The 15,097-nt window shown below is 38.2% G+C and overlaps 1 long non-coding RNA gene across 3 annotated transcripts in view; it reads right to left on the bottom strand.

The window, feature by feature from the left end:
• LOC140604612 (uncharacterized) overlaps nucleotides 1–15,097 on the bottom strand; it is a 41,197-nt gene that overhangs the window by 13,900 nt on the left and 12,200 nt on the right. Inside the window, exons 2-4 of one of the 3 annotated variants that reach the window (XR_012007423.1) lie at nucleotides 12,502–12,617; nucleotides 10,141–10,440; nucleotides 5,176–6,620 (exon numbers count right to left, since the gene is read on the bottom strand). This is a non-coding gene — a long non-coding RNA (uncharacterized lncRNA). Of the gene's footprint in view, nucleotides 1–5,175; nucleotides 6,621–8,628; nucleotides 9,842–10,140; nucleotides 10,441–12,501; nucleotides 12,618–15,097 lie in introns of those variants that run through there. The other 2 variants (XR_012007421.1, XR_012007424.1) reach the window with 2 other exon arrangements.

The following is a 15,097-nucleotide window of genomic DNA, read 5'->3' as shown; positions in this document are numbered from 1 at the left end:
TAAGTTCCAACTCTTGGTTTCCACTCAGGTCATGATCTCACAATCATGGGATAGAACCCCCTCACTAGGCTCTGCACTTAGTGTAGGATCTGCTTCAGACTCTTTCTCCCTCTCTCTCTGCCTCTCCCCAAGCTCCCTCTCTCTCTCTCTCTCTCTCAAATAAATAAACTCAAAGAAAGAAAGAAAGAAAGAAAGAAAGAAAGAAAGAAAGAAAGAAAGAAAGAAAGAGAAGAAAGAAAGACATCCCATTGTCTTCCAGCCTGCATTGTTTCTGAGGAGAAATCAGCAATCCTTATTACCACAGTTCCCTTGTATATGATTTTCTTTTTTATTGTGACTGTTCTCAAGTTTTCTTGTTTTCTTTGTTTTCACTAGTGTGACTGTGATGTGCTTCAATATGGTTCTCTGATATTTATTCTGCTCGGAAGCTTTTAGTATTTCTAAGTAATTTGGTGTTCTCAAATTTGAAAAGTTTTTGGACATTATTTCCTCAAATACAATTTTTCTTCTCAATCCCAGTTTATTCTTCTAAGACATGAAGTAAAAATAAATTAGACTACTATATATTTTTCCATCCAATTCCTGGCATCCCATTTGTTTATTTTTCTTCAAAGTTTTATCTCTCTGTTGCTGAAATAAAATAATTTCTTTTTAACTGTCATCAAGTTTTCTCTTTCTCCCCATCTTGAATCTGCTCATTGGTAAATTTTTTTATTTCTGCTATTGTACTTTTCTATTCCAATATTTCCAGCAGATTCCTTTTTTAATAGTTTCCATTTTTCTGCTGAGATTCTCTACCCTTTTGCTCAACAAAACTGATCTTTTTAAGAGAAACGTATACTAGTTGTTTTAAAGTTTTTCTCTGCTTAAATTCAACAACTGACCCATCTCAGATTGGTTTTCTTATTGAGTACTTTTTTCCTTGACTATGGATCAAATTTTTCTGTTTGAATGTCTTGTGATTTATTTAAGAATATATTGGATTTATTGGATAAAATACTGTAGAGACTGGAATTCTAAAAATCTTTTTCTGAAATGTGTCCATTTTTATTTTAGCAGGTAGCTCAATCACTGATTTTTATGATAAACTTGTGTGGACTTGAATTTTTGCTTTGTTAGTGTGGATTTGCATAAAGCCCAAGATTCCCTCAATTCCTGTAATTCAGTGGGAGTCAACCCCCAAAGTGTTTTCTTTGCACATCTTTCTAGAGCTTAATTTTAGGCTTTAAGGTATCTCTACAGCATTTCTTGAGGGGTTAGTGCAGATATTATTTGAGGGAATTAATCCTTAAATTCAGAGAAGCTTTTATATGATGTGGCTGGTGCTATGAAATTGCTTCTGTTGCCTTAGCTAAGTGCCAAGAGTATCAAGAAGGTAGATATTGAGGTCACTCCAAAGTACTTCTCTTCTCCAACACTGAGCAGTATCTCTTCCAGTATATCTGTTCTACTCTTAATCCCATAGTACCTTCCATCTCCACATGCATAATCCATTTTCTAATCATAGGCCTTTGACATAGCTTCACATAATCTTTTGGATTTGCATCTCTGCATCTGTCCCAATGCTTCACTTCACAGATTTAAGCTGCTTTAGATGCCCTAAACTCTGATCTCTGCCTCCTTATTTCATTGAAGAACCTTCATTCTCTCCTCAGTCTTGAGCTCCTTGCAATGTAGGAAATTTGCTCAGAGAAAGAGCTGGAGAAATCATGGGAGCACCCTGGCCTCTCTTCTTCTAGGTCCTTGATGTGGAGAGTTACACTGTTTATTTGAGCTATTTCTTCTTTTTTAATGTAGGTGTTAGGACTTTACACTTTCCTTTCAGTACTGTTTCGGTTACATCCCATAAGTTTTGGTATGTTATGTTTTCACTTGTTTGTCTCAAGATATATTCAAATTTCTTTTTTCATTTCTTCTTTGAGCCACTGGTTATTCAAGAGTTTTCCATAATTTCCACATATTTGTGACTTTTCCAGTTTTCCTTTTTTATTAATTTCCAGATCAATTCCATGGTAGTCAGGAAAGATGCTCGATATGATTACAATATTCTTAAATCTGTTAAGACTTGTGTGATATAACAGCTGCTCTAGCCTAGAGAATGGCCTGCACGTATTTGAGAAGAATATGTGTTCTGCTGTTTTGGGAGGGAAGCTCTATATATGTCTGCGAGGCCTATGTGTGTATAGTTTTGTTTAAATCCTCTTTTTCTTTGCTCTTCTGTCTGAATGTTCTATTCATATTGACAGGGTATTGAAATTGCCTACTCTTATTATAATGCTGTCTATTTCTCCCTTCAGTTATGTCAATATTTGTTTCATATATTTAAGTTTATGATATTGGTTGCATATATAACTTGTATATATTCCTGGTGAATTGACCCTTTTGTTAACTGGTCTCTACAGTCTTTAAAGTCTATTTTGCCTAATATAAGTCTGGCCACCTCTCTCTCTTTTGGTCACCTTTTGCATAGGATATCTTTGTCCTTTCTTTCACTTTCAGTCTACATCTATACTTAAATCTAAAGTGAGTCTCATGAAGGCAGTGTATAGTTGGATCTTGATTTTTTTTACTTTTTCGGCCACTTTATATCTTTTGATGAGTTTAATCTACTTACATTTAAAGGAATTATTTATAAGGAAGGATTTACTATTGTCATTTCTTAGTTGTTTCATGTCTGGATTTCTGAATTTCTCACAAAGAAAATGGTAGTATTATTGTCAAATTGGTGTCTCTGTAGAAGAGAGAGTCTGGGACTTCTTATCAGTCATCTTGCCACTTTCCCTCAAAGATCCAATTTTTATTAATCAGGATTATTTCAGGTTTGCAATGGTATTCAAGTTGAAACTAGCTTACACTAAAATAATAACAGGTGTAAATAACTGAAAAGTAGTGGCATAGAGCTTTTTAAGTAAGGCAAGGATTAAATAATATAGTTCAAAACTCTGTCTTTTTCTCTACCATTCAGGCAGATTCACTCTGAACAGTGAGCAAAGGTGCCTATCAATTTAGTAGCCTGAATAATAAGCTCCATCTGGAAAATTCTCTGATTGTCATGGCCTGTATCATGTGTATTTCCCTGAACCAGTCACAGTCTCTAGGAAAATGAGGTAGCTAGGGCTGTGAAATCCAATGTGTGCTCATTATAAGGCTGACAGTGATTTCAAAGACGTAATAAAAAGGATTCCCCACACAAAATGGGTTTCTGTTTTTATGAAGTGGGAAGAGTTGTAAGCTACAAAAACAACAGATTTTCTATCTCACTCTTGAAGATAAGTTTTATGACACAAAATTGAGCAGGGCATCATTATTTATAATGTCTGAAACATTAAAATACACGAAAATACCCAATAATAAGGGAACGGTTAATAAATGATGATATACAACTGACCGTTGAACAATGTAGAGGTTAGAGTCACCAACCCCTGTGCAGTCAAAAATCTGCATGTAACTTTTGACTTTCCCCCAAACTTAACTACTGACAGCCTACTATTGAATGAAAGCCTTACCAATAGCAGTTGATTAACACATATTTTGCATGTTATATGTAGTGTGTACTGTCTTCTTAAAATAAAATAAGCTAAAAAAATGATATTAAGAAAATCATGAGGAAGAGAAAATGCATCTACAGTACTGTACTACATTTATTTTTAAAATTCCATATATAAATGGACCCATGAAGTTGTTAAAGGGTCAACTGTAATCATATGACCATTAAATTTTGCATGCAAGTAGCTTTATTAACGTGGGCAAATGTGTTATAGTGTTAAATGACAAAATAAGGACACAACTTTACAAGACTCTATGGAGCAGAACATAAGCATATAAAAGGTTGTAAAACACATGGGGAAATATCTAGGAATGTTACAATAGAAAGAGTAGATATATCTGGATATAAAATAAAATTCTCTTTTTTCATATTTCCCTATTTTTTCTACAACATATACAAATTTTATATTTAACAAATAATCAAAATTTTAAATTAAGTAGAGACAAGAAAGAAACTTATATGTTTACTAGCATTTATATTTGAAGATTTGTCTTGAAATTAGGATACTGGTATCACAGGAGGAATTATGAGGCGTGATAAATGTTTGAAAGCAGAGGTTTAAACAGACAAGTTGTGTTTCAACCAAGTGAGTGGAGAGATTTCATTTATTTTTAAAATGAAGACTATATTAGCAGGCATTCAGGGATTTGGAACCGTTCCGATACATGACACCAAGGTGCCTTTCTTAATTTTCTCTATAAGCAGAGCAGGCTATATTGGCACCTTGTTTAAGAAGCCGAGGTGTGTTCAGTGTTATATAGCCGATAGCCAAGTTTTAATAGAGGTAGAAAAGGATGCTTCTGTTCATTAACTCCACAGGGTTCACATTTGGCCTAGAACTTCAATAAAACCAAGAAATAAATGAGACTCTGATATAAAACTGCATGAACACTGGAAAGGCACCTGTCAATTGTGTGGCACTAAATAAAGTTGAACTTCTTTTAACAGGACCTGTTTCTAAGTCAAGTTAGAACCAATGACTCTTAGGGTGTGAGAGAGAGTAATTTCAGAAAACACCTTCCATCTGGATTCTTGCTGTTACGATTCTCGCTATTTTAATTAAAAATGTTTCCAATGATTTGTTTACTTATTATACGTAGCATTTATATTTCAGATTTGATTTTTAACGTCTTCGTGGTGCTCCTGTGAACCTACTGCCTCCCATTCTCTCTGCTTTCCACAGGCGAGCTAACATGGCACGCCACCGGGAATGGGCCGTGCGATTCCTAGCACCCACAGTACCATCCAAGTTGAAAAGAAGCAAATAATTATCAAAACAGAAACATATTAATTTGGCAGAGGAGTAGAATCTGCAATTTAGAACTCCTAACCTGGAATGTTTATTAGAGTTACAAATTCATGTATATGAGTGCTTCCCTGTCATCTGCTAGCTGTTAACGACTGTGCCCAAAGAATCAGACAAGATTTCTGTTCTCAGGGAGCTTACGATATTGTTGTGGACATGAACATATAAACCACCATGATGAGGTTAAAAAGTGGTGAGGACAGTAAGACGAAGTCTGCTGATTCAGCAGAAAGGAAAGGAATTTTAGCTTATATCTGCAACAGCATAGAGAACTTCAGACTGAGGGATTTTTTTTTTTTCTTTTTTCGAAAAAGTCATGAGTTTAGGAAAAGTGCCCTCAGGAACAGCGATGAGCCCAGTGTGGCTTCAGTCTAAATGTGTGATGAGGAAAGCTAGTTGCGAGCAGATTCTTGAGAACCTGGATGCTGAGTCAGGGACCAAACGGGACCTTGTAGAGTGTGAGCAGCCCCTGGAGCGTTAAAGCAGCAGACTGGCCCAAATAGTTCTGGGCTTTAGTAAGAGAAGGCATGGGACATATGAATGATGGATTTAAAGGGCATGAAACTACAAACAGGGAGGCCAGTCAGATGCAATAATCCACATGAGAAAACAAAAGGAAATTAATTAAAGCAGTAGCAGCAGAAAGGAGGGCACACAATCTAGACAGTCCAGAGTCAGAGCCGACACATTAATGATCGTAAAATGTGCATCAGCTGCCATCTCTGTGATCACGACTGTGTTAAGGACCCCACACACTCATCCATTAAACCTTCAAAACAGCCCCCTGGAGCCACCTGTATTCCAGATGTGAGAATTGAGGGTCAGGGAGGTTAAGTAGTTCAAGGTCACAGAGGTAAGAAATGGTAGAGCAGAGACTGAACCCAGGACAAATCTGGTAGTACACACCCTTCAACTGGTCTGGGGGACCATGGGCAACAAGGAGGTGGAATCAGAGACGATCATGCTGTTTCTGGCATCAGTGACTGCAAGAATGGGGATGTGATTGCCTGGAGTGAGGAATATATAAAGGAAAGCAGTTTCTGGTAAACACGGATGTATATATTTGTGTGTGTGTTGGACACATTTACATGATCACCTTGAATATTGAAAATAAATATATATACAGTCGGAAGCTGGAAATTCAGGTTTGGGCCTACGCAAGAGCACTGTGAGCAGCTCTCGTGGACACGTTGTAGAAGCCACAGCACGGTGCGGTGTCCACGGTAGAGCACGTGGTTAGGAGACACCAGCCCTGGGGGCAGGTGTCTGTGAGTCCCCTCTTCAAGGATGCATCAAGGATGATGAGCCTGAAGAGAGAGGGAAGGAGCTTGCAGATACAGCCGAAGGTTCTGGAGAATGCAGGGTTAAGGAAGTCAAGGCAGACGGGAATTTTGAAAAAGTGATACTGAGAAATAAAACCACACCATTCCCAAAGGCTGAGTCTCAAATATCAAAGTGAGATCATCATTCTGGAGAAGAAGTGCGGGGTGTTGGTGGCATTTGGCATTTGGGAGAGCCCTGTGGACTTCTGAGAAGGAAGGTGGGTGGGGGGAAGCATCAGGCCGAGATGCAGAGATGCAGCGAGCAGGGCAGGTGGGGAAGGGGGTAGCTTTCCTCTCAGAACGGATGCTCTCCTGGTGGCTGTGCTCCTCTCTTGCTCCAATCCCACGGTGGAAATGTTAGTGTTACTAGAGCAGTAGCTACACTTGTACGAGAACATTCAACACATGCCTCCTCGCCTAAAAGAGGTGTTCTTCTCCTTTGGGCCTGAGAAAGGAAACAGAGTTAAGAAGCCTGGGCAGATTTCTCTACCAGAAATGGTATGTGCATGGTACTAAACCTTTTTTGCCAGAGATGGAACCCTACTAATTTAAATTAACATGTCATAGAGTCTACTTACTTTGTATCAACTGACCAGTGGCATCTTGATGAGAATAAAAATTATGATTTTTAAAATTTTTATCACCTATTTTGGGGAGCCAGTCTCTAAGACGGCCCCCCCCCCCCATGTTCCCTACCTCTTAGTATCAGAACCTCTGTGTAATTATTCTCTGCGGAGGTTATTCTTGTACTGAGTGACTCATTTCTGTCTCTCTCTCTTTTTTTTAAGATTTATTTATTTGAGAGAGAATGAAAGCATGCAATGAGGGGAGGGGCAGAGGGAGAGAGAATCTCAAGCAGACTACCCACTGAGTCTGGAGCCAAGGAGGGGCTCCTTCCCACCACACGTGAGATCATGACCAGAACTGAAACCAAGAGTCGGACGCTCAACCAACTGAGCCACCCAGGCGCCCTGAGTGACTCATTCCTAAGGAATAGAATAAGACAGAAGACAGTGCATGACTCAGGAGTTAGGACATAAATGACAGAGCAGTAGCCATGTTCTGAGGACACGCGGGCGGCCTATGGAGAGGCTCCCATGGTGCAAGATTGAGGTGTTTGTCCATCGGCTGGGGAGCAGCTGTGGGCTGTCTGCTGCCACACGAGTGGGTTTGGAAATGCTGACCACAGCCCTGGAGGGCAGCTGGACGCACCTTCATGAGGGCCTCTGGGTGAAAACCAACCAGAGAAAGTGCTCTTGGTTTCCTGGACCATAGAAAGTGTGAGACGATGTTTGTTGTTTTAAGCTACTAAGTTTTGGGGTGATTTATCACATAGCAATAGATAAATTAATATGCCTTCTTTCATTTAGAAATAACTGAGCTTTTATACTGCCATTTTAGTTAAGATTGAATAATGAGTTCAAGGGATTTTTTACCTGGGAAAATATTCTAGGACCTGAGGGCGGCCCATTTTTCTTAAAGTTGGTATATAGAGGGGCAGTGTAGTTATAGGCCTGCATGACCTATTGACTCTTTGGATTCTAGAAAGAGACACATATTAGATACCTTGGGTTCAATTAATGAAATATATGAGGCCCAGAAGAAATACCCACCCCCATTTTCATGTGTCCAGATAAATTAAGAAAAACCTCTAGCAGAATTGAAAATTAGGCATTATTTTAAATTCTAACTTTTAACTCCTATTCTCAAGAAAATTATATTTTAAACATTTTCTTTAAAGTTTAATGGGTGTAGCCTTTTGTTTCTCTCTGTGAATTTGACAGCAGAAGATGGCTTCTACTGAACTTTCCTGGCATTTTATTTTTGCGGCATTTGTATATTTCATTCTTAATAATGTCATTAAGCCTCATTCTAGAACCAGCGATAATGTTGGAAAGCACGGCTGGACATAACTTGGGATGGAAAATAAAAACAGTGAGTAAATTTTCAGTCTTACCTAGAGTCACCCTGGAGTAGATTAATTAACGAAGCAGCAAACTCATTTTAGAGCCTTCTCAGGGCAAAATGTGTCTTTCCTATGAGAGGTGCCAAGAGGATATTAAGAGAGCAGTGATTGGCCTTTTCGATTTTTGGATTTTTTTTAAGATTTTATTTATTTATTCATGAGACACACACACAGAGGCAGAGACACAGGCAGAGGGAGAATCAGGCTCCATGCAGGAAGCCCGACATGGGGCTCGATCCTAGGACCCTGGGATCACACCCTGGGCCAAGGGCAGACACTCAACCACTGAGCCACCCAGGAAAGTGGGTAAAGAGTGGCCTCGTGAGCGTGACAGCAGCCGGGTCTAGAATGCTCATCTCCTGGACAGAGGACTACCCACCCCTGCCCCCAACCACACACAGGCTGAGGAGCTAAGCCAGTGAGGAAGGAGAAACAAAACAAATCTGTTAAAGGGAGTGCTGTTTCCCTTCTGTGAAAGTAACTCTATGACTATACAACCTACCTCTTGTCTGCCCCTTTGCTCTGCGCTGGGGGGTTGGGGGGATTAATCTGACTGACAGATTTCAAAAGAAACCACTAGGCATGCAGAGCTAGCCCAACACTTTCCCTCTTGAGAGCTATCTGCTCCCAGCTGTAGACCGTCTCTATGGCCCCAGGGAGCTGGCTTTCCCCTAAAACAGTCAGTCCTTAAAGCCTTGGCAGGGTGGACAAGTCTAATCTTGGCTTCATTTCCCAGGCTTAGTTAGCCCTTAACAACTTAGACCTTCTCAGTTGTTGGGGGTTTTTTTATGGGGTTTTGTTTAGGGGGAAGGGTGGTTAGCAACATTTTCATTTTCCATATCCATTACTCTTCATCTTACTTCTCAGTTTGCTTAGAGCCTGGACAAGAAAGAAGGCCACTCTAGAAGGGAAAAACCAACACTCCCGTCAAAATTCGAGTCACAGGATTTACCCTGAAAGGTTCCAAGATAATGATACAAAATTTCCTTTAGATTGTATGCTTTTAGCACAATCCAGTAATATATGATTCAAGTGTCCATAGGATGCCCCCTTGGAATATACATATTTTCCTTGTTTATGTGACAACGAATAACTTGGGAAAAAATAGAATTAATAGCTAAATTGATCCTGTGCTCAAAAATCAAGTTTTGAAGCCTGGCATGAATGACTCCTAAACCCAGATCTGGTGAATCACAGAACCTCCCAGAAGTCTGTTTCTTATCTGCATCTGCATCTTCATGTGAGCAATGAGGAGGGTTGATGTGACGGCCAGAGGAGACAGTGTGTGCAAGTCAAGGCCAAGTGCAGTACCTGACCTGCAGCAGGTGCCCGGTCTGTGGGAGCTGGGATTATTGGGTCCTAAAAAGTCTTTTTTATTTTACTCTATAATAATTCATTAGAGGCAAAAATCTGATGCCATTTTTCCCCCAGAGAATTTTTACATCATAAAGAAATTTCCTACAATTGTCATTTCCTTCTGGTGTTTTTATTCTCAGGAACACTTTCTCTGTTAAGCTTGCAATTAGTGCATCTGTCACTTTAGGTAAATGTTAGTTCATCTTCTCTCCTTCTGCTTTAAATTCATAACATGTCATTTTAAGGTAATTCAAACGTTTTGTCAGCTTTCACCACTTAATTTGTATGAATTTTGGATCGAGGGGCAAAGTGAGGTCAAGGAATAAAAGTCCCTGTGGATATTGCTGTTAAAAAAAAAAAAAACAACTTTTAATACTCTTAATATTAGATTTGCTTGTCGAATGTCCATGGTACAATTTAATAAATTCTGGTTTTGTTGCCTGAGTAAAAAGTTTCTTCTATCAGTCCTTCAGGAATTTTTTGGATAAATTCGTTTCTTGGTTAAATTATCCCATTAGCTGAACTGTCCACTGTTGAGAGAGTCTGTTGTGAAAATGAGACTTTAATAACTTTAAAGTGTCTAAAATTGATCTCTTTCCCAGCATATAGATCTACAGCTGCCAAGCTGTAAAAGAATCCTTACCTCATATCTGGTGCCCAAGGGGACTCTTCTGGGCTCCACTTTCCAAATTGGCTCATAGATACCGTGTAACATACTTTACTTGGGCTCCTGTGTTCTCACTGCCCAATTTTATAGACTCAAATTTTCAGACATTGCCTAGCTCCCAGCTTATTCTTCATCTCCCGGGAGGTCTCCACTCCACTTCATTCTGTGCCCCCAAATCCTCGGCCAACACAAACCAAACCACTCTCTGGCCTGGTTTGCTTCACACAGGTTCCCAGGACCATGCTCAGAATGAAGGAGGAATGGCTCGTGGAAACCCTAAAAGCAGTTATTTAAGGAAAGAAGGTCATATTTCTAGCAACACAATTGCAGCATCATGCCATTAAAAATGATGAATAACACTATTCAAACCTAGACTCCGTTTTCGTGGATTATCTTACTGGTGTTTGTGTTTTTTCCATTTCCCAAACTTTTGTCACTTGGACTCTAACAATAGTCAGATTTATAACTTTAGGAAATGAATGGTCCCTTTCAAAGAAGGAAAATCAAACAAAAGATTTCCTCACCAAACATTAAAGAGAAGATATAAAAGGGAACTTACCTGAGTCCTGGAACCGCGGTGTATTTCTTTTCTTTTTCTTTTTTTTTTTTCTTTTTCTTTTTTTTATAAAAGATTTTATTTTATTTATTCATGAGAGACACAGACACAGAGGCAGAAACACAGGCAGAGGGAGAAGCAGGCTCCATGCAGGGACCCTGATGCAGGACTCGATCCTGGGACTCTGGGATCACACCCTGGGCTGAAGACAGACTCTAAACAGCCAAGCCACCCAGGCGTCCCTGCAGTGTATATCTTAAACTCTTTTATTGACTCTAACATAGAAAATATGTTCTTTTTCCCTAGCAGAATACACAAAATCTTTTCCCATACTGAAAACATATCCTTGCCGGAGGTAAACTTTTTCAATGGTAGAGAGGGAACATAGAATTATGTCTCATGTTTAATGGAAGACTTTCTTTACAGAGCCAAGAATAGTTTAAAGTTAATTTAGTAACTTGAATAAGATATAATCATGGGCATTAATATCAAGGGTACACCAATCATCCAAGTTCTCCTCTTCATCCCTCCCCCTTTTTAAAAAATACCTGATGAATCCAAACAACAGAAATAGTATATGAGAGGGTGGTTAGCAGTGAGAAGGAATCATGAGTCCAGTCTTACTTTTCTGCTTAATTGTGTGACCAAGACACTGCCACTTAGCAGTTTTCTCATTTTTAAAGGAGAACTAAAAATAGTTTCTACCTATTTATAATTCAGATTATTTGAGGAGGGCAGCCCGGGTGGCTCACTGGTTTAGCGCCGCCTTCAGTCCAGGGCGTGATCCAGGAGACCCGGGATTGAGTCCCACGTCGGGCTCCTTGGTGGAGCCTGCTTCTCCCTCTGCCTGGGTCGCTCTCTCTCTCTTTCTCTCTCTCTCTCTCTGTGTCTCTCATGAATAAATAAATAAAATCTTTAAAAAAAAGATTATTTGAGGAGATATGTACAACCTAATCAGCACAGTAGCTGGAGTATAGTAAATGCTCAATAAACATTAGCACTTAGCATCAGAGAAGGGGAATGTATACTTATTTAGAAAACAGTTTTGTGATGTAGACACTGAACAAGAAATTTTTACAAACTATTTAATCTACTCATATATTGGCCATATTGAAACAAAGTTTTTTGTCTTTTTTTTTTTTTCCTGTTTAATTTCCTTTGAACACAGTTGTTCTACAAGCTCAAACATGTACATTGAATTCCTCCTGACATTTCATTTACTATTACATTCCTTGGGCTAACAGCAGGTTTTTAATCTCAAACAGATTTTCATGCCTCAATCATCTTAAAATATTTGCTGAAACTGATATTAAAAGAAACTGATGTAGCAATGCCAACATGCTTTAGATGGAGGTTTTCATTCCACACAGTATGGGAAACAATTTTTGATCAGACCATTTTCAACCTAAGGTAAATTTGGAACCAAACTGATTTATTTTGGGGTTCTCTTTACAGCTTCCTCAATAACAAATTCAATCTGTGCCCAGCTTCTAAAGTTAATCAGAGGCAGTATCATTTTTTCCACTGGTACTTAATTTTTTTTCTTATTTTTTACTGTCCAAGATCTTGGGTCTCAGAAGAAAACAAATTGCTTCCATTTCAACCAAGTACTCTATTCCCCATGGACTAGATATCTCCTTTAATTTCCATATCCTTCTGTGGCATCTCCATACTTGAATCTTTTAACTTCATAAAAGAAGTCCTGTTTGTGTTCTTTCTTTTGAATTGTTAAATGATCAAAACCACTCTTGTTCTTTCTCTTCCAAATGAATGCAAATTACCTTGTGAGGGCTTGTCCCAGTCACTGACATTCTTGCTGCAGTAGAAATTGGTCCTTTCCTCTTAGGTCCTCCTCTGCCTGTGTTGTCAATCTTCCGGTTGACTCTCCACTTAATTTCTAGTGGAAAATAATTGTGATTGCTTTATATTTCTAGAGGGCTTCACTTAAATCTCTAATTATGCTCCAAACATGTATAGCTTCCTATCGTATTTGGTTGGACTCAAGCTTACCTGCCCACTATACTTCCTATAGCCCCTAGCACCTAATTTGAAAATAATAGGCACTAACTTAATGTTGTTTGAATTGAATACCTGTGTTGGAATGAATATTACTGATTCTGCTTCTTTTGTTTCCTGGCCATATATTAAGTACCAACCACCCGGTTATACGACAGTGCTGTAATATAGCTAAAGCTCTATTAGTTTACAGGAGGAAACTAAACAATCATGGTTATTGATCTCATGAAGGTTAGTGGGTATCTGCTCTGTGCCCACCTTTATTCAAAATATCATTGCAATTTTTATAAGTGCCTTGAAGATAATTAAGATAAGTCATATAATTTATTATATAAATTTATATAATTATATAATTATGCAATCTGTATATTTATATATTATGATTTACATATTTATATATAAACGTATATATTATATGAATAAGTTATAATTAATAAATTATATACTCTTGCCTATATCAAAAATGTTGTGCTCTAATCCCAGTCCCCTTTGCAGCTAGGATTGGTCATATCGCACAGTTCCAGACAGGACACATGCTGATAGATGTGAGGGAGCTTCTGGGAAATCTTTCATTTATTTTTTAAATTTTTTGAGAAAAAGGGAATAGCATCAGTGACATTGTTCCTTTACCCCATAACCAACCTTCAACAAAGACACAATATCTGGCCCTGTGGCAGCCACCTCCTAATGGGAAGGTGAGGACACCAGACTCCCCAGGGAGCAGCTAGCCCTGTCATCCCTGGAATGCTGAGTCATTGCCCACAATTGACTAACTCTTGACTTCTGGTTGTCAGAAAAGGAAATCCTTCTATGCTTCTGTTGCTCTTTCTTGAATCTCATCCTCATTTCACAGAAAGGCACAAAAAGGAAAACGTGAGTCAGAGACGCTAAGGGGTCTAAGGCTGTGCATTTGTTCTGTGACATGTGGGGCAAAGTTTAACAATGAATGCAAAAGCTGACTTTTCTACGACCTCTATTCGAGTGTTCCAGGTGATAAGTTAGGCAACCTGAACTCTACGTACATACACATTTGTACTAGTTGTAACATTTCATAGCCAATGTGCTTTAAGGCACTCATTGCCCAATCTTATCTTTGAATCTTTCACTTGTGGTATATAATTTGTTTCTTAATAATTTTCAAATAATGTAGCTAAGCAAGGGGTGTTAGAGATAAATTTTTCCAATTTATATACTGTCTGTCTTACTTAAAATAAAAGCATTTTTATGGAAATCTGCCCCACCGATGCAAGATCAGAATGCCTCCTCTGAAAAGTTCTCTTCAAAAAAGTAGGAACCCATGTCATAAAACAACGTGGGCATTATTCCCACAGATAAGGCCCTACTATACAAAAGACTGTGTACAAATTTATCTGCGGCCAAAATGTTGGTTTTCCCTCATGAAAATATTGCCCCCAAATTCCGATCATTCTGAAAAACAATTAACCTGTCAAGTTTAAAGTTTTTTGGGACTATATCCTGCCATTGATATTTATTTTAATCTCCTACTGATTTCTGTGGGAATTCTTCTTGTAGAATTTAGGCAGGATATAGCCCCAAAGGAATTTCTGCAAAGAAGCTTCCCACTTTCAACTCTTTGTGTTTGATTTTTATTAAGTTTAGGTCATGACGCTGTACATCTAAAAATAGATTTACAGGCTAAACCTCTGATAAGGTCTTCTATTTTTAGATTGAGGCTGAAAGGTCAATGAGAATGCTAAAATCTCACAGGAACAACTACATTATAAATGATTTTTAACCATATGTTTGGTCCAGTTTTTTTTAAAGGAATATATTATTTTAATATATCTTTTTTACTTTATATGTCCCAAGATGTCTATCTGCCATGAGATTTATTTTTTTAAATGCCCGCTTAAAAAAAATAAAAATAAAATAAAATGCCCACTTAGACCATGTTTGAAACATTTTAAAACAGTAGATAATAGTAGATAGTCATTAAAAATTATAGTAATAGGGGTACCTGGGTGGCTCAATCAGGAAAATGTCCAACTCTTGATTTTGGCTCAGGTCATGATCTTATGGTCATGGAATTGAACCCCACAGTGGTCTCTGTGCTCTAAGTAGAGTCTGCTTCAGATTCTTTCTCCTTCTCCCTGCCTGTCCCCCGTCTCTCTTCACTCGCTCTCTTTCTCTCTCTCTAAAATAAATACAATCCTAAAAAGAAAATTGTACTAATGATGACTATAGAAGTATGGATCTTGGAAATGCTTTGGCATGTTGTAAAGTTTTAAAAAAGCAAAGTAGAAAATTATATAATTATATGTATACATATTTGCAATAATGTAAAAATGTGACTAAATAACGATTGGATGATAATAGAAATTTAAATTTTGTCTTTTAATT

This window comes from Canis lupus, chromosome 15, assembly GCF_048164855.1.
Source record: "Canis lupus baileyi chromosome 15, mCanLup2.hap1, whole genome shotgun sequence".
NCBI classification, from domain to species: domain Eukaryota; kingdom Metazoa; phylum Chordata; class Mammalia; order Carnivora; family Canidae; genus Canis; species Canis lupus.
The sequence above is the reverse complement of the archived record's forward strand: the minus strand, read 5'-3'. Positions and strand labels throughout refer to the sequence as shown.